Below are 21,727 nucleotides of genomic sequence, written 5' to 3' on the forward strand. Positions count from 1 at the left end.
ATATTTGCTAAAAATACAATTAAAACCTAGCCAATGTAATAACAAAACACAATCAATTGCGTTTGTTTTTCCTACCGGCTATACGCTATTACCGATATTTCAACGTACTCGTATATAACAAAACCTTAATTAGTACACGAACTCGCATCAACATTAGGGCGAATATAAAACAAACTTTCCACATAAATTTATAATTTTCACGCTGTTACTCCCCACGAGAGCGAAGGGTACTTTCAATTTGCATTCAACTTTCAAAGCCTTTTGATGAAGACAGTACATTCATTAAATTAAAAGTGTTATTAAATGAAGCTTACGATATGGTTTGTATTGTTTCTTTTCATTGTTGTTACAGTGTATTGAAAGATTTAAGTCGTTTTAATGTTTTTTGTGCTATGTTCTACAATTGTTTTTTTGCGTAAAATCTTTTTTTTTTTTCAGTTTCATACCCGTTAACAGAGGAAACCTGGGAACCTAGTGTTAAGATACTGCAAGCCCAATTCAGACACTTCGGCTCCCCGGGTTCCGCTGAATTCTTGAGATGTTACGTTGTGGAATCCAAAGTTGCTCTCCAGAGACAGGTCTCCAGGACAGCGAGAATTAAACCAATAACCCATGCATTTACCTAAAGTTGCACAATTGTGCCCCGGCGCTGCGACAGTCAAATTATGATATATAAGGCAGTCATGGTGCAGGCAAGTTTACGTGGCAAGTTGTGGGTTCGATTCCCACTCGAGAAAATTAAATATGTAATATTTTCATTTCCTCGCTGTAATAGCAAATTGGGGTGTGGCATTGAATTCCGCCGAAGTATCATAATGGGAATTGGATTTGATGGGATTAGGAATATTAGATTCCCAGAAAAAACAAATTATTTTGTAGATTTACCATATCATTTATTCATGAAGTATTCATAAAAAGAAGTAAAACAAAAGTTAAACTACACATTCTCAACTTTTCAAATACTGAAAGCAAAAGAACTAAGTGGAATATAGCTAACTTTCTTAAAAGTGAGAAGGTAATGTATGCAAATGAGTGTAACTTTATTCTCCTGGAGCAGTTAGCAAGACTTTGACCGTTTGATAAGTTTCCTCATTGAGTTATGGCTTCGAAACAATATGCAGATCTGTTAATGTAATAAACATTGCGGAATTTACAGCTCTTTTAAGAATAACTGAAAATATTTTAGTCCATCTTTAATGTTATGACTTTTTATATTTGAAATGTATCTGGCGAAATAAGTAAATGAAAAGGAATAGTATTTTATATAGGTTTCTATACTTAAAAACACATTTAATTTATATAATTATAGATAATATCTAGAGATCGTCGTCGTGCAGTGGTACAGCCTCTGATTCAACAGCGTACACAAGACGGTTATGGGTTCGATTTCCACTCGGGGGAATAAATTTTCATTGCCTGGCTCCGCTACACAATATGTAATATCTCGACAATTGGGTGACAAGTGGGGAACGGAGATTCTTGTCACTATATTCCCTCTGCCTACCCTGGTATATGTGTATAAATAGGTGAAATATACATACGTATACATTAATAGTAAAATTAAATTTTACCTTGCATACATTGTTAAAAGGGATTGACACATACATAAGTCAACCTAGTCTAGCATTGTTGTAACAAATGGTTTAAATAAAAGATAATAAATATAAAACAAGAGCTCGACGGCATGTGGGCCTATGGTAGATTTATGACTCCGAGAGAAAGTTCTATAAAAGCATTACGAGAACCCTGCTGCACATGTTGGGGCACATGAACATTTGGATGTCGATGACAATAGGCTCGCTGATTTCCGACTTCCAGGAAATTTCATATAATAACTCCATGAGAAACAAAGCATCGTGGGAAACGAGCCAAAGGGGTGGGGACACCCGAATTTGTATTAAAGCCGACCAACCTTAGGGATAAGGCGATTCCACTACCAGCACTCTTATAGTTAAGAACTAGTTTTAATAATAATTGTATTTTATTTTAATAAAATAGTTTTTAAATACAAAGTTTAAGATATTTTTACTCATATATACCCATATTTCTAACAATCTAGTTCATAAACGCCGCGTATCAAAATAAATTTCGAGTAACGCAACGTGGCCGACATTCCACTTACTAACATGATGAAATAAGCTCCGGCCGGACAGCACCGAACTTTTTGCAGCACAAAGTGCCCACACGTGAAAGTTACTTCATGTTCACGGCCGCATGAAAAAACAATTACGCTTAACCGTTTGTTTAAAAGCAAAAGCATTTCTACCCTTTTCGCCCAGTTCAATTTGTTGAATTTGTATTTTTTTTTAAACTTCACGCTGTATCCCGCATGTAGCAGATAGTGGATGGTAGGCAGAGGGAGCTTAGTGTTAAGACACTCTGTTCTAAACTTTCTGCTAAATTCTGGAGGCATTGTAGGTTGAGTCGCGGCTTAACGCTGCGCTTTGTCTCTTGGTTCTGACCAAGCGAGGAAATGAAAAAATGAAGGATGAAATTTGAACAATGTATTATAATGGGTGATCTATGAGTATAATACAAATATTTTTCGGTATATATTTATATCTTTTTTTGTACTTTAAGTTTTTACTTTTTTTCCATGGAATTAATATCCAATCTTAAAATAACCAAATTCTAACACCAGTAAAAATATTCAATCGATTACTTTATTTCTACACACCCACTGATACTATTAGTAGGAAAGAGGAAAATAAAAGAGTAATATAAAGCATTGGCGTCGTCGTCACTTAGTGTCATGCGATACAAAACCGCACCTGGTGCCCGTCTGAGGATATAACGTGGATAATTTGACGTTACCCCTTAAATAACCTGTGTTGTATTTCAAAAATGGTTGTTTTATTTGGTTTCTTCATCGTTATTTTTGTTACTTTAAATATAGTAATGTAAACAATACACAACCGGATCTCATTTTTTATATATATTTTTAGAATAATAATATTTTAATACATTATATTAATTGTATTATTAGGATATTCCGCCTACACTAACGCCCACGTTTATTGGTTTCAATATAATAAATAGCATGTAAAAGTGCCTTTATGAAATTTCAACGATAATTAAGGATATAGGTTTTTAATTAAAAGTGTTTATTTCATAATGAAAGGTAAAATAAAAGGTTTGGAAAATCTCCTTTGTAAAATTTTTATGTGGCATGTACAAAGGAAGATATTAGGAGGATTATCCATACCTATATTATAAATTCGAAAGTAACTCTGTCTGTCTGTCTGTCTGTCCTTTACGAAATCAGGGCCAAACCGCTAATTTAATTGTGATAAAATACTCATATAGAGATACTTGAGGGTCCCGGGATGAACATAGGATACTTTTTTTTTCTCATATTTGTAATATTTTTGATATATACCAATATATTAAAATAATTAATTTGACAAGCAATTTATTCCGCCATGTTAATAACAATCGTCGCTACGCGTTGCTAAGCAACGGCTTGCAAAGTTTGTTGTTTTAAGAAAACGTCACCCAAAGTGAGTTTGCTTAACGTGTACATGGCGCGCGCCGATATAGATTTGTATACATTAATAAAAATTAGATGATTTCTATAATTTGATATTCATCCTTATGAAAATAAATATAATAGTCACTTTTAGCATTTCATCTAGATTGAAATTATGGTTTACTGTATAACATTCTAATAAATAATTAAGATGTCACTGGTTCCAAATGACCTAGCCTACGAGTGGTTATAGTATGACCGACGCGAACGGGCATATGACTTTGATGGATTAGTAAATTTTTATATATTTTCGAATTACTGTTAATTTTTATTTAATTATTTGCTGCTTATAATTAATTCATCTCAGTTCTTTTGTCTATACCGATTTTATGCACTTAAAATATCGTAATTTTAATCGTTTGGGATTTTATTTAATATTGTTCGCAAAAACTAATAATTATTTAATATAGAAAAATGTTTAGGACGCGCGCACGGCAAACTTTAGGTACTTTTACTTCTTTTGTTTGTTCATTTCGGTTACTCAGATATTTTTTCTAATAATAAATCTCCACTTATTATTATTTTTTAACTTATTTTAATTATTTAGGCTTATATTTTCGCGGGCGTAGCCGCGTCCGGGCCCACTAGTAATTTATAAAATAAAAATTAAGTTCTTAATATAGTACTATGGGGGTTGCAATGCAATGCGTGGTAGTAACATAGTCAGTTATTTCTAAAAGTGTTTCGAAATCAATTATGAATGGAAATGTAGGTATATATTGTGGGTGTTAATATCGCTTTTATGAAATTCAATATGAGATTCGATTCCTATTTAATCTAATGATTACATTATTTTCATTTCCCCACTCTAAAAGACAAAGCTCGGCGTTCAATTCCGCCAATCAATACGCAATGTCTCAAAAGTGGGGAACGCTATATACCCTTTATATGCGGGGTATGGCGTAAAGCTTATAAAAATGTCTAAGGATTTTTACTCCTTAGACATTGTTTATTGAACCTGGGAATTTTCTCCCCAATTTCTCAAAAGTTTAGAGGGAAAGAAATTAAATGATAATTATGTATTTGATTTCTTCTAGTTGAAATCGAAGTAGAAGTCGTTAGTAATTTCTTAATTCTGAAATTATAAAACATATTGTTAGAAGAGGAGAGTTTTCAGAATAATCTCTCCGTGCTCACACAAAAATAAAATAAAGCACAATTACAAATACAATATTAAAATCAACCCCCAACGAAAACCCTTTCTAAATATCTAACATTAATTTAGACAGTACATTTTTACTAATGAACATACGTACTATTAATTATAGGCAATTTATCATACAGGCGTGACCGCGCCGGGCCCGGGGGGAGTGTGTTCGTTCCTTAATAAATAATTTCGTTCTGTAAAACGTCGACTCTTTCGACCGGTCAAGCCTACGTGTAAGTTGACATGACATTAATATATCACAGAAAATTGTTATTTGTCTATTCTGTTATTTACAGAAATGAATGTTTATGTAATAATAGCTTTGTCGTGTATAATGATCGTAAGTTTAGACGATGTATTTTTTTTAGGTATTGGAAACTTGGGAACCTAGTGTTAAAACACTCCGTTATTATTAAGACATTTACGGTTCCAGTCCTCAACACGCAATGCCTCAAAGAATTCGGCGGAAAGTGGGGAACGGAGTATCTTAACACTAGGTTCCCTCTGCCTACCCACCTATGTGCGAGATAGAGCGTGAACAAAGACTTGATCCAGTACTTGGTACATAACTTTGCTGCTTCATAAGACCGGCCTATCCTGAGATATCCAATTTGACTATCCCAACAGAGCGGTGGGTGACAATTAAAATCTTTACCGACTACCTATTATTAAGAATTTATTTACATTTATGAGTTCAAATTGTATATCATAGATAAAGATCTAAAATTGTGTATGAACAAACTGGAAACTAATTAGTTTTAAAGGGGCAAAAAATATAAGGCTATATAATTTTGCTTACAGAAGGAAAAGAAAGTGATTTATCACTATATTTTCTAATCTATTACTAATCTAAAAAAAGAAAATTAGTGCCAAGAAGCGTTCTATTCTATTATAATTAATTAATTACTAGATCGTTCTAAATAATAACCTACTTTCGTTTAAATATAAATTATTATCTTCTTCTTGTTGTAAATTCTGGTAAAACTAAGTTTTGTTTATTTACGTTCAATAGTCAAAGAAAGTCAAACTCAAATATTTTTCTTTACTATCTAAGCATTTCAGTTGCGAGTGCTTGCTGAAAGTTTTACTTAAATACCTTAAGTTTTACGAATAAAGAAACTTAGCACGAATATTTTATAGTGAAAATAATGGAAATATAATTATTTTTAACGAGGCAAACATAAATAGGTTGTTCTTTTTAGCTTCAGGCTGTACCCGCACATAGCAGGGTATGCAATGGGAACCTGGGAACTTTGTGTTAGGTCACTTTGTTATTTTAACCCAAATTCGAAACACTGGGTGTTGTGTGGCGGAGCTTAACTGCGCATTTTGTTTAAGTTTATATAATTTTTAAATGATAAATATGAACATTTGAAGTGATTGAAATTTAAAGCAAGCATAATTTGTAGTTGGTACATCTATATCTATATCTATATATATAATAAAACTGTAAAGAGGATAAAATCTGTACATTGAATATAAACTAAAAAAAACACGTCAGGGGGACTCAATACAACTAATAGAAGGTAAAAATCTTATTTTTGGAATTCTTGTCTGTCTGTCTGTCTGTTGTGGCTTCTTAACTCAAAAACTACTGGACGGATTTAAATGAATTTTCTTTTGTTGCATAGCTATTAGTCTTCGCCTACATATAGGCTATAATTTATTTTGATAGCCCGAATACCTGATGTGAGACCCTAGCAGCCCGCCTAATCTATAAGAGATATCAATACAACGCTTTAGGAAAAGTTATTGAACATGATGAGCATTTTCAGTTGACATAAAAAAAATGGATCCAATGTGGAACCCCAGTCACCCAGCTAAACTTTATAACATATAATTCGTCAGTCGTCTTAAAATAAATTACTCTACGTAATAAACATTTGTTTTGACGTTTACGTAATACCATAATTATTATTTGGAATGGTTCAACACCAAATAATATAAATTTAAGCAAATATATTAAGTAAATATATACAAATTAAATAAAATTTAAAAAGAAAATCCACAAATCGGTAACATATATGTGTATCACGGAAAAAAAGATTACATTCTTATAATTTTGAGGCCCGTTGTGGCGCAGTGACACAAGCACGCGACTATAAACACGACAGGTTCTGGGTTCGATTCCTGCTCGAAGAAATGAAATATTTAATATTTTCACTATCTCACTCTGGAACGAGGCAAAAGTAATTTTATAATATCAAAAAAATATACAAAATATCTTCTTTTCTATAAAAATTAATCGCTGAATGTGTTACTAAGCGCAAATCTCGAGAGCAGCTGTACCGATTTCGCTATTTTTTTATAATATTCCTTGAAGTACGAGGATGGTTCTAACGGAGAAAAAAATTTAAAAAATTACCAGAAAAGGTCCAAAAACATGACTTTTCTATATTCCCATACAAAAGATTCGTATTAATATATACTTAAAAGTCAATTTGGACTTTAATATCCTACTATAAAGTTTAAATGTTAGTAGCTGGATTCCTGGAAGGCAAAACAATTGAGTGACGTTAGTATCGTATAACTATTATAGCCCAAGAACCCAGAGCTGCCAGACCGACGTCATTTTAGCAAAGGTGAAATTTTGAGGACTATTAGTCTTACATGTAGTTAAGACAGTATGCTTACTCACTAACTTGAAAATGGGATCCTTTCAGAGGTAGAGAAAAATAACGGTGTATCTCTTTCTGGGAAAATGATAAAGCCATCGGATTGATCTGGTTGCTTTGGGCCTGGGGCTAGAGGGGTCTTGAAATAGTCCGTAAATAATATATTTTAAATTTTAGATTTACTTTAAAGTAACTTGCCCTAATTTTAAAGAACCTATACCTATAACCTATATATAGAAATACTAGCGGACGCGCGCAGCTTCGCTTGCGTAATTAGGGGTGAATTCTAATAAACCACGAAATATGTGTTCAATGAAATATTTTTGATAGTCTAAATTTCAAATTTAATAAAAATCGGTGGCGATTTCAAGAATTTTCCATACTAACTTTCAACCCCTTATCTGCACCCTTAGGGGTGAATTCTAGAAAACCATGAAACACATGTTCAATTAAATATTTTTAAGAGTCTAAATTATAAATTTTATAATAATCGGTGGCGTTTTAAAGATTTTTCCATACAAACTTTCAACCCCTTATTTGCACCCTTAGGTGAAGAATTCTAGAAAACTATGAAACATGTATTCAATTAAATACTTTTAAGAGTCTGAATTTCAAATTTTATAAAAATCGGTGCCGATTTAATTTTTTTTCCATACAAACTTTCAACCCCTATTTCGCCCCTTTAGGGTTAAAATTTTTCAAAATCCCTTCTTAGTGGATGTCCAGATTACGAAAGTAAACATCTGCCCAAATTTAACGCTTCTACGCACAGCGGTTATGGCTGTGCGTACGTCTTACCTCAGTCAGTGAGGATTACGTCTGGCAGAAGTAAAGGTCCACGTGAAAGAATGTGAAATATACATTTTTTACTTTAAAACATATATAAAAATTCTCTTCCTTACTTAAGGGAGCGTTTTCAATTGACACTTCCAAGTGAAAGACCTGTACGCTCATGTGTAACTCTAAGAAAGCTTGAGTGCCCTATATTTAATACCTTTTTCTATGAAAAATCCTTCACAGTTCAAGCAGTGCGCTTATGGAACTCACTACCTAACTCTATACTGTCGGGCAATCCATCTCTAAATACTATTAAAATCAAATTAAAACAACATTTCTTAACCTTTAACTATGGACGTGATTTTTTTATAACACACATATGGACGTCGGGTCTGTCAGACCAGTGTATTTATTGGTCATATTCCGTCTGTTTTTTAAAGGAAGAAGACAATTTTATGTTTTAGTTTACATGAATAGCCTCTAATTAAACAAAATCAATATAAATAAAATCGCTTTTTATTAAACTTTGCGCATCACAACAATTTAAGTAACTTAAAGTCACAATTTCAGTCTTTGGCCACGTGGGATGACTCTTAAGAAAATAATACTATAAAAAAAAGACAGATAATAAAATAAATATTTTTTTAACAAAATATAAAGTCTAACAATTACAAAAAAAAAAAGAAATTACATCTCATGGTATAAAATAAAAATTTTGACAACACCTCAAGATAAGGTATTATTGAACATCGATACACAATGGCTTTCAACATTGTTGGCTAACAGGACGATTGCAGTCAACATAAGTATGTGTTGTCTTTCTATATATCTTATGGGGGCAAAGTATACATGTTTTTCAAGAACCCAAAACTATTTTTTTAGCTTCATGTTCAATAAATGATAGATCAGATCGCGAAACGCCAGTCAAAGTCATTCTCAGTTCTTAGAGTATTTGAGTATAGGAAACGCATCTTTTTATTTGATAAAGTGCTATTTTCTTTATAAAATGTCGTCGTCCAATTCTTTTGTTTGATGTTTATTATAAAGTACCGATATATATGTCCCTGACGTGCTTGGTCGATCATTTTTTTTCATTTTATCATAAAAACTAAAAAAATTGAATCTTTTTTAGGTAAATAATATTTATATTACTAAAATATATAACAAATAATGCAAAATAATATATGATATATAACAATAAAAACATTTGAATACAAATAATACAATTAAAATATTAAAGTATATTTTGTAATATTATAAAAATATATGGAGTTTTGAAATCATTATGTATGGGAAACATGGACGTCGGGTCTGACAGACCCAGGTCCCGTTTTGAAAGTTAAATACTCACGTGTTTTGAACCCAGAGACACAACCACTGCTATCTACATTCATTTTGTCATTAATACGAAAGGTACTGAGCGACTCAGTGGCGGAGGTCACCGAGAAGTGGCCGATTTGTAGAATTCGTAGACCTAGATGGGTCTGTCAGACCCGACGTCCATACTTAAAGGTTAATCTCAATTAGAATCTTTAGTAGTCGCTTTGTCTTTTTTTTATTAATTTTCTTTTTCTGTTTCAACTCTTTTATGTCATTTTATATATTTATGTAGGTATAGTAATATTGATTAATGTTATGTATATTTGTATGTAGGTTTATTATTATTATTATTAACATTTTATTAAAATACCGCACCCGAATCATTTCTTTTAAAATCCCCTACATTCAAGGGTTTCTGGTAGAGATCTCTATTAGAGATAAGTTATCCATTGTACACATTTTTTCTATTGTCATAAGTTTTCTGTACTTTCTTTCTTGTGTGATACATAAATAAATGAAAAAAAAAGAGACTTTCTACTTTAACGCAACTGGAAGTGTGTTTTAAGTTGGCACTATCTCTGAAGATTTTTTAAGTTAGAGAGTATTCATCAGTCTTAACTACATATCAGACTATCGATCCTCAAAATTTCAGCTTTGCTAAAATGATGTAGGTCTGGGGGTCCTGGGATCTCAGTCTATTAATGTCAATATTTGTCAATATTTCTATGGTAACATGTCACTTGAAATGTAAACGTCTCATTGTGCATCTATATTATTAAATGTAAAAGCCACAAATTTCTATAATATTAATAAAGTGTTGTATATTTGTAAATATGCCTTCTATAAGGCGGTGGACAAATTTAGGCAAAAGAATCTAATCGTACTCTCAGAACGTGAAGATTGCAATGAACGTGAGCACGATAGTTGACTGATAATGGTGCAAATTTGAATCGAGCTGCTTTTTGTTACGATATATCAATTGATGCCAGCAGTGCCTACAGCTGTGTTGCTATTGGATCTATAAACTCAGCTTGCCAATATTGTAAGGTTATTGTAAAAACTTAGTTTGCCAATCAATTTGGTGGCGCAATGATTTTATTATAAGGAGGAGGATTGCCAGTGGTTCCACGTTCAATATAAGCTGATGAACTGAATTCATGTTTAAAGTCCTCGAAATTGTGGAAACATGTCAAGGTATATTACATTTAAGCAAGAATATGAGTGTCATGTTGCAAAATGATCTATCTGGAGACATATTCTTTAAACAACTCATTGATATTGGTAATGGCAAACTTCCTATATATGCGCTGACTGGCTGCATCACCTTTCCTGATAGTTTTTGTCAGTTAACGTAATCAAAAGATGAACTCATTCATAAAGTGCTTCTAAATGTTGCTGAAATGTTGCTGATTATTTATTTATTTGTTGTGCGAAAGAGCTTTACTGGCTGCCAAACACACTGATGTAAATGAATTATATATAAATTTTCAAGATGGCATTCCTGACAAAATAAGGACACATTTAAGTCAGTTGATATGGCAACTAATGAAGATGATGTCGTGAACTATCCACCGGAATTTTTAAACTCACTTGATTTGCCAGGATTGCCGCCTCACAGCCTTCAATTAAAGCTTGAATGTGTAGTTATAATGTTGCGAAATATTAACCAACTGAAACTTTGTAACGGCACACGATTAGTGATAAAAAAATAATGAATAACGTAATAGAAGCAATCATATTGAAAGGAAAGTATAAAGGAGAAGATTTTTTGATGATGCGTGGCATCCCAATGATTTCGACTGACATACCATTCGAGCTTAAAAGACTACAGTTTCCAGTACGGCTTGCTTTCGCAATGACTATAAACAAATCCCAGGGGCAGTCATTATGTGTTTGTGGTATTAATATAGAAAACTCATGTTTCTCGCATGGTCTTTTGTATGTTGCCTATTCCTGTGTTAGAAAACCATCTGCTCTGTTTGTTTACGCGCCAGATAACCAAGCAAAAAATAACGTGTACCATAAAGTACTACAATGAAAATGAAACTGAATTTAGAGTAAGTAAAAATGAAATAAAATATAATAAGTAGATATCATAATAAGATATCGGAAATTGTTATTTTTATCGCGGTGTCGCAAATAGCAGAATACATATTAAAAAAAATCGACTGTTAGGCGATACGAAGTTCGCGGGTCTGCTAGTAGTTAACATTTTTATAAATATGTAAGAGTGACATATCACGAAATTGTTTGTACATTAATTTTATAAAGGAAAACATAAATCTTTGATATCTTGAAGTTAAAAAAATGTGATTTATAGGTTTATAAATCTGAATTTGTGTTAAAATGCAATCCATTTACAAGTTGATACATTCAGATCTACATATCTCTATTACATTTAATTTAGAATATTACACTTTCAAATTATCCACACACGCTGAACGACCAATCTATGTAATAGTTATGTCATTACAATTACCAGCAAATTTCACTCAACTACTACAGTTGTTCGATGCTTAAGATTGTTATCCTATGTTGGCATATTTAAAGATATATAAAGCTATTATATTGCTATATGATACTATGTCCTATATATTGTGCTTTGTACTCGCGACGGTTATGGGTTCAATCCTAACTCATGGAAATATTCGTGATCAGTGTCTTAAACACTCCGCTCACTAATTTCTTCTGAATTTCAAGATATTGCATGTTGAGTAGTGGTTCATGCGTTTGTAGTTTCAACTCCGTGGTTTATCTATTAGAGCGGAGAAATGAAAATAATTTAAATATAATGAAATAAATATAATTACTTTTATTTTTGATATTTTAAAATGGGGAACGCAATTTTTTTCTAATACTTTTTAAAAAAATATAAAATAGATTTATTACATGAATTTTCTCTTTTTATTAGGATCTTTTTAAAAAATAAGGAACTCTGATGTGCACCGGTGATTTCAAATATTGTAAAAAAAATTGATTAAGATGTATCATATAGTATTATTAAACATATATTATAAACCAATGTTTTTTAACAAATATATGGACTTAAATATCATTGATTTATATTATAACCGCCTCAACAAGATTGCAACAATATCTTATGCATTTATGCACATATAGATATGCAAATATAAATTATACGTGTTAAACTGTCAAACGTGGTTAATTTCTAACTTAGGTAGTAACTTATTAGACACATGTAGCCAGATGCACTTTATAGCGAATTAGTATGAAAAACAGGGGAATTAGAATAATCTAAGCATTATTCTGTACCTACGGTATCAATACAATAATCAAGATTTATTCTCGTCCTGTATATTTAAGGATAATGGTGTCCACTTTATGTCCTACTTTGTGACATCTAGCGGAACCCAACGGAATCCAGAGGCGTAACCAAACGCCGCACTTTTCTTTACCAGGCATATCAATACTTATTTAAATATTTCCGTCGTCGAGTGGCGATTAAACTCACAAGCATGTGAACTAAAATATATGATTCTACAATACAATACAGTTTCTCTAACATCAATTAAATACGAGTAGTATAATGAAAAGAAAATTTATCTGAGAGAAAAAAGTTTACATTTTTTAATTGCCATCTCAAGTTTATTCGAAAACTGAACCGAACTTTGTGCCCGTTACCATATAATTAAAATTTACTTTACAAATATCGTTATTGAAGAGTAATTAAGAACTTTACCGTAATGCTACTATAGTCAAAATATCTATATATATAAAAGGACTTGTCCTCACTGACTGAGGTAAGACGCACGCACAGCCGTAACCGCTGTGCGTAGAAATGTGGCATTTGGACAGACGTTTACTTTCGTAATCTGGACATCCACTAAGAAGGGATTTTGAAAAATTTTAACCCTAAAGGGGTGATATAGGGGTTGAAAGTTTGTATGGAAAAAAATTTAAATCGGCACCGATTCTTATAAAATTTGAAATTTAGATTTTTAAAAGTATTTAATTAAATACGTGTTTCATCGTTTTCAAGAATTCTCCCTCTAAGGGTGCAAATCGGGAGTTGAAAGTTTGTATGGAAAAAAAAATAAATCGGCACCGATTCTTATAAAATTTGAAACTTAGACTCTTAAAAGTATTTAATTGAACACATGTTTCATGGTTTACTAGAATTCACCCCTAAGAGTCTAAATAAGCAGGCGAAGCTGCGCGCGCCCACTAGTCTTTAATAATCTGTCTAGTAGTTCCAGAGATAGCCGCTTTTAAACAGACAAACAAACAAAGTTTATAGTATGTACTATAATTTAAAAATATTTAATTATAAAGAATGAAACAGCAAACTAAAGTTGTTTGATTGGTTCTACGTAGGGTGAACTGTGTCTGACATATTGACATTACTTCCGGTCTGGTAAGGACCGCCACTCGATATTATATTAGCCAATAAACGTGAAAGTGTAGGACGGAATGCCAACTAATATATTTCTTATATAATTTGTCTACTGGTTATTATGAATGAAGATCACTCATTAAATACATTTTTGATTATATGTAGACTTTTTTATACCCTGGGATCCGGCCGTTGAATCCTGCATATACCAGTTTTCTTAATTAAACCTATATTAATGAATAATACATGATTAGTAGAACAGATTACACCTGGGTTGCCTGGAAGAATCCTGCCGCAATCACCTTTAATTACATTTTTTCGTAACTCGTTTTTGGAGAAAATTGCACCAATACGTTTTTTATATGAATCGCACATCATTTGAAAGATAATCCCATAAGGAATTGGAAAATTAAGGGTTGCCAGCTCTCAGTCTGCCGCAAGTCTAGGGTTGCCTGGTTTAAACATGTCACTAAATGTTAATAATTTGCACTCATGTGTTTTTTTAATGAATTATATATCAAATTAAAGCTTATTTTTTTCTGAACACTATAAAACAGGGTTGCCTGGAAAATTCCTGCCGCAAACAGGGGTTGCCAGCGTTTGAAATATTTTATTCCGGTTCCGTTTGACTATGAGAATAGACGATGAAATGCGCGGCCTGCCTCATGTTTTAAAGTAAAATATTATATAATAGAAGGTCAATCTTAAAATCAATGTTTATTCTAATTGTTCACCTGTTAAATGATGATTTTAATCATATTAAGTACACGCAGAAAACTATTTAAAGATCATGAGGCAGAAGAAATCATCCTTATTTTTAAAGTAAAATAATGAATCTATAATATTGAGCCTTTGCAAAATCTATTTTCTAAATACTAATATTTATTTATTAATTTAAATTACCATTTTGAAACAATTAAATTATCTAGTTAAATAAATGTTTACAAATATTGATCTACTATAAACTATTAATATATATACATATACATCATGTTCCCTTAATATAATGAAGGGTGACCATTATTGCGGATATTTTTTTTATTAATTATATTGAAAAATACATTTCAATGAACTCTCTCTCTTCGTCCTCTACTTGTTTGATTTGACAAGGCTTGCCGCAATTTTTTTTTTCTCACGCAGTTTTTAATAATTTGCATAGGAAAGAAATATATATAATAGAATTATAATAAACAAAACTAAGTTAGCAAAATAAATTCGAAGAAAATCCGACAGTAATGCCGACTAATAAACGCTATTTACGGTTTATGACCAAGAGTCGGCAAATATCAATTAGTTGGCTATTTTTTACTATAGATAAACATTTTGCGGCGCGATACAAAGCAAACCAAATGCAATAAAATTATTTTCGAAGATGTATTGTTTCTAAATGCAATGAAAGTGCAGATGGCCAAATGAGTTGTTTTTGAGCATATTACTTAGTTACTTACCTTTCGTTTTGGAGTAAAGACGTTTTTACTTGACAAAAATGAAGATGTGTTTTTTGTGCGGCAGGAGTGAAAATGTGATAGAATTTAACAAGGAATCTCTCCAAACGTGTAAAATTATGTTATTGTTTCGCCAAAAAATGAATTTTAAATACAGTGACATTTTTTTAAATAGTGACACAATGCACAGTTATCATTTACAGTATTACAAAAAGTTCATTGTTTTAAAACAAAAATATAAAGAAGTATTTTTTAATTATTTTCTAATGCAAAACGTAAGTATACTTTAATATTTAATATTATATAGTTTAATAAAATGTAGACAATTGTGGCCGTGGGAGTTGCCTCAGTTTTGATTATACTAAGTTAGGGACGTTAGTGAGTGATTACGCTTTATTATAATTATAAGAACAATTCTTTCAGACCTAAATACCTTTAAAAACTATCAGCATAGACGGAGAAGTTCTTGCTAGCGACATTTTTTTATCTATATTTTTTAATAGTTTTTATTAGTTGAATAGTTTTCATTTACTTTGCAAAAACGTAAATATGAAACGTAAAAAGATGGGCGCCATAGTTCTTTCTACGGATACGGACGGCGTTGTCAAATCAAACAAGCAGAGGGCGAAGAGAGAGGGAGAGATTGTTTATTGAAATGTAATTTTCCACATTTTCTTAATTAATAAAAAAAATATCCGCGATAATTGTCACCTCTCATTATATTAAGGAAACATGTTGTAATTAATACCTTATAGTAGATCGATATTTGTAAATATTTACTTAATTAGATAATTTAGTTGTTTTAAATAACCCTTTTATTTAACTAAATATTATTATTTATAAAATAAATTTTGCGAAGACTCAATATTATGGATTATTATTTTACTTGAAAAATAAGAATGATTTCATCTTTAAATAGTTTTCTGCGTGTACTTAATATGATTAAAATCATCATTTAACAGTTGAACAATTAGAATAAACATTGATTTTAAGATTGACCTTCTATTATATAATATTTTACTTTAAAACATAAGGCAGACTGCGCATTTCATCGTCTATTCTCATAGTCAAACGGAACCGGAATAAAATATTTCAAACGCTGGCAACCCCTGTTTGCGGCAGAAATTTTCCAGGCAACCCTGTTTTATAGTGTTCAGAAAAAAATAAGCTTTAATTTGATATATAATTCATTAAAAAAACACATGAGTGCAAATTATTAACATTTAGTGACATGTTTAAACCAGGCAACCCTAGACTTGCGGCAGACTGAGAGCTGGCAACCCTTAATTTTCCAATTCCTTATGGGATTATCTTTCAAATGATGTGCGATTCATATAAAAAACGTATTGGTGCAATTTTCTCCAAAAACGAGTTACGAAAAAATGTAATTAAAGGTGATTGCGGCAGGATTCTTCCAGGCAACCCAGGTGTAATCTGTTCTACTAATCATGTATTATTCATTAATATAGGTTTAATTAAGAAAACTGGTATATGCAGGATTCAACGGCCGGATCCCAGTCTATTAGTGGACGTTCTACAGTTATGAAATTATTTAGTAAAATTACAAGACAGAGATTTAGAATGCAAATAAAAGGATATATCCAATTAGTGTAAGTATTTCATAGAAAAAAAAAAACATTTAATTTAATATATTTGTAATATTTATGTCACAAGGACTATTCTATTTGCTCGACGTAGCTCTAGCCAAGGCTACAGTGGATTACATCAAAATAATTATCCAGAAATAGCCAGAATATTTCATTCAAACTAGCTGTTTGTGAGATAAGTTCAAACAAGGAAATTCTTTTTATATTGTCGGTATAGTTACGTAAATGAAGGGGTTTGCAATAGAAAAAACAGAGTGATCTGAGTTAATAAAAAATGTAGTAAATTGAATTTTAAATTAATACTTATTTGCATACACTAAGTAGGTATTAAAGTGGCACAGTTAACAAATGTTTAATGGCAAGCGACGGCCTTCAGACCTTACGTTTAATCCTCTTTCTGCTACTAAGAAAATTGTTCAGTAAGCATTCTCTTTTATCGCATTCTAATGCAAATAGTTTAATCCTTAGATTTTTCTTTTGTATTTTTATAGTAGTTTAATATTTTAATTTTCTTGTTCTGGTAACAAAGCAAAGCGCGGCATTAAATTCCGACACTCAACACGGAAGTGTCTTAATGGGAACGGAGCGTCTTAACACTAAGGTCCCAGGTTCCTACTGCCTACCATGCTATTAGCATGATACAAGGAAAATAAATAATTTTCTATGAGCTTCATGCCATGTTTAGCACATAAAAAACTTATATAAAATTTGGATTATTGTAAAAATAGAAAGTGTAGGGGATCACTACACAAGAATATCTCGAAATTCTTATTTTAACGGTAAAAAAATGGGATTTTTCCATTTTCATATCAAAAAAAGTTGCGAACAAAACCTAGTTTATTACACTCATGGTACAAAATTCAATAGATTTCCAAACCCACCTCAACGCTCAATACAAACTAAATTAATTCATACAACTCAGTCAAACATAAACATAGTAAATGGAATTATTCTCTTTGTATCGCTACCTTAATGACATTAGCGCCTGCTATTTGCTCAGCCAGAACATACAGAAATAACAAGATCGTGTTTATATGTGAATTTCAGTTTTCAAGTGAGATTTTAGAGTATTGGTACAGTGAATGGTGCTTGGGCGTTAGTTATGGTATGAGTGCTTGGGATACTGACATATTATTTTTAGTAAGTTGGTAATGTTATGAAATCTATTCATATTGAGATAATAGAAAGACTCATGACAGTTAAATGCAATGTAATTTACTTACTAGTGTCACACTGCGGCACTATGGCCTCGTCTCTATTACGGGACTATTCTTTTATTTATTATTTTTTATATTTTATTTAATTTTTATATTTATAATTTGATGAGTATGGATTACTTATTATTACTGAGTAGTATATCCAATTTTCATTCATTTTATAAACACAGCTGTTTGGTAAGGGGGTCAACATAGTGCTTTACGTAATAAGACTGAGTAAACGAATTTTAATGCAAGAATTCTTCGATTTACCCCCAATTGTCCATTCGGATAATAAGTTATTCTTTTACACCACGAGCTGACGGAATGTCATACTGGGAACGGAGTGTCTTAACACTAGGTTCACAAAGTTTTCTCTGCCTTCCCTGCTACGTGCGGGAAACAGCGTGAAGCTAAAAAAATAGTGTTTGTAACAAACGCTATAGATATTTTTTCAAGTGAAATCCACAATTCACATTATCAGATATATTATGTAGGTTCATAATTATGCCTTCTCATAATAGAATCAATAACTTATTAGCAACAAATAATAAAATAAATATTGAAATTAATCTTATATCTATTATAAAACAGTATCCAAATAATATAAAACCAAACAAATCAAAACTTGAAAGATATTTGATAAAGCAAACCAAAAGGTCCATTACAAAATTTGTTTAGTTACAAGCAAAGTTTACATTTTGCGAGTCCAAGTTAACTCGAGCGACATCGAAGAGACCAAATCAAATATTTTATTAAGAGACTCTTCTAACACAGGAGGGTAGAAAAGTTGATATATTAATTAACTAGTGAATAAGTCCACCAAAGTGAAGTCACTGTTCTACGCACGCGCGTGGCGGCTCTCATACGCCCTGTGGTAGTGTGTACTCGACGGTCGGGTATACAGCACGAGCTGACAGTCTCCGCGGAGAGTACGATGTTTTATTTGCTTCTGAGAAAAAAACGAAGTCTGGATTCGGTGTTAAGTTGGTGACTATCGTAAAATGTAGTTAACTTAATTAAAATTTAGTTAAAATAGTGTTTTTTAACTTTTAAAGTTAGTTTTACGTTCAAATTGTGTTAGTACAGTGACCGTGCTATGTGCTGGATGATGGACGAGAAAAGTTTATCTCAGTTCTCGGTGGGTTGATTTTTTTAATTTGAATCCGTTTGATGATTTATGATTTATGATTTATGATTCTTATGTAAACATGTTATGAATATATTTCATTTTAGTGGTTGAAGCTGTATGGGAAGTTTGTTGTCAATGTTTTGTTTTGATCGGACAGTTATTGTTTTGACAGTTCATTTCTTATTGTATTGTCATTTAGTTTTTTTTTGGTCGATAACATAGAAACTTACTAATTGATATCGAAACTGACATTTAAAAAAAATTAAGCATACATTTACAGTTTCTAAAAGTTTTTGATAAAATAATTTCTGATACAATTAAAATCAGAAGACCGATATGTATAAACCAGATATTTAAAATATTTGTACAAATACCTAAATTGTTTAGAAAGTCAAACTTGTGCCAGTTTGAATAATTCTGACTGTGATTAAACGTTCGTAACGGTTCTTATATAAAATTCCCTTTAGATATATTTTTCTCGTGAGATGAGAAAATAATAAATAAACCTACGGAAAATTCCTAAAAGTATTCCTCAGACTTTTATTAAATTATTCTTTTCTCGAACTTTGATAACTGCTTTCATTAAATTTTATAAACGATTTCGGATTCACGAAATATATTTCTTTTTTAGTTGAACTTTTGGTGAAAGTTCTCAAACTAATTATAGGCAATTTTATGTTTACACAACGCTTTATATGAAGAAATATCAGATAAAATGAACGATAGTAATCTTCGTGTGTTTCCATTTAAATTACCATTTATGTATAAAACTGAATAGTAATTAAAAAGCTGCGTTAAAGTAGATTAAAGTTTAATAATAATTTATAATACTTTTTTAGCTTCACATTGTACACTTCACATAGCAGGATAGACAGATGGAACCTGGGAACCTAGTGTTAAGATACTTCGTTCCCATTAAGGCATTATATGTTGAGTAGCGGAACTCATCGCGGCGTTTGATCTTGTCACCAAATGGGTTTCGAACCCACAACCATCGCGGTAACAGTCGCACGCCTATGATTTATAATGATGACTGTATTTAATATTAAAAACAAATATATTTTAATTTTTTACTTAAATTACATTCGATTCGGGAGGTATTGCGTGTCCAGGGTCGGAATATGAATAATTCGATTTCCTTAAAAATTTATATGAAGTGTGTGTATAATTAAAAGCTAAATATGATGGACTTCAAACAAGAAATTGATTTTAATAGTTATAAAACATTGTAAAATTTTCTCATGATAATTCTCTTTCTTAAATAAATGAAATAATATATATGTAGCTAGCAATTTATTTTACATATACATACAAGTAGATATCTCAGGAACTATTCTTTCAAATTTTAAAAAACTGTAGTTGGAGACCATTTACTGAGAACGGCTGTACGCTATATTACATCACACTATGGTTAGAAGCAGCAAAGTAAGAATGAAAATTGGTTCAAAAATGAGACTGGAGAATTTTCAAGATCTTTATGCAAAGCATAGCAAATTATTTACTTTTGTGCAAGAGGGTAAAGCCGCATAAGCTAGTATTGCCTACATTTATTATTTCCCTCATTTATATCTGAATATACAACCATCAAATGACATGTTCTGTCATTCCTGTATCATGATGTTCATATTATGTTAGTATTCTTCACTGTGTTCTACGTATAACCAGCACACTGTGGGTTGACCAGTAAAACTCAAGGTCAAGCGTGTCTTACAGAAATAAAAAAGTTACCCTGAGTTGAAACCGAACCCAGAATCATCGCATTTACAATTAGATTATGCCCCACTACACCAAATTGGTCTATCATTATCATTTAAATAAAAAAAACGTTTTGAAATGTTAAATTTATAGTAGGTTACGACGTTTTCTCAAATAAAAGTAAATACATAAATGTATTACTTACCTGTTTACTTCCAAGACTGTACGTAGCCCTTGGCGATTTCTGCACAAAGAAAAAAAATATATATTGCAAGGTTTCTACGCAATAAACGGTCTCGAGATTAGAGTTTTGTCCAAAGAGAAGTATAAAACAAAATGTGTATGACAAAAGAACCTTTTAAGAGGAATGAGATATAAATGGCTTTGCTTGTATACTAACACTTTTGTTTGGTTTTTTGACCTAAAAATATATTAATTAAATGGTTTTAGTACTTTTTCAATCACGTTGTATCCCGCACATAGCGGAGTAGCCAAAGGGAACCTTAAATGTTTAGTTTAGATTCGCTAGATTAAGCAAAATATGCGTAAAATTAAAATAATTTTATATAGAAATATTTTTATTAAAAGTACATTTCATGCGGCGTTCCGTTCGTTCATTTCTCATCCAATGATGTAAAAAATTGTACGAGGGTCTCGATTCTACTTTGCCGATACCCACTTGTGAATTAATTGATTTTACACATACATGTTTGTATACTGAAATTTCAATTAACCTAATTTTTTTATATTAAAATTGAAAATACCTATACATTTATAAACGTCTTTATTAATTTTTGTTTGTGTAATATTCGTTTCTGTAAGATTCACTAATATTCGAGCCCTTTAAGCTATAGGAAATGAATTTCTGTACTAATTAGGGTTCCGTACCTATATAGGAAAGAAGGAACTC

At 31.5% G+C, this 21,727-nt stretch overlaps 1 protein-coding gene across 2 annotated transcripts in view; it reads left to right on the top strand.

The window, feature by feature from the left end:
* LOC146529806 (contactin-5-like) overlaps nt 1-21,727 on the top strand; it is a 200,261-nt gene that overhangs the window by 7,599 nt on the left and 170,935 nt on the right. The window contains exon 1 of one of the 2 annotated variants that reach the window (XM_085200104.1): nt 18,860-19,131. The exons of the other annotated variant lie outside the window; for it this stretch is intronic. The gene's annotated coding sequence lies outside the window, so the exon portion shown is untranslated. Of the gene's footprint in view, nt 1-18,859; nt 19,132-21,727 lie in introns of those variants that run through there. 2 annotated transcript variants of the gene reach the window in all.

This window comes from Heliconius melpomene, chromosome 17, assembly GCF_056956725.1.
Source record: "Heliconius melpomene rosina isolate 202511_hmr_F chromosome 17, ASM5695672v1, whole genome shotgun sequence".
NCBI classification, from domain to species: Eukaryota; Metazoa; Arthropoda; class Insecta; order Lepidoptera; family Nymphalidae; genus Heliconius; species Heliconius melpomene.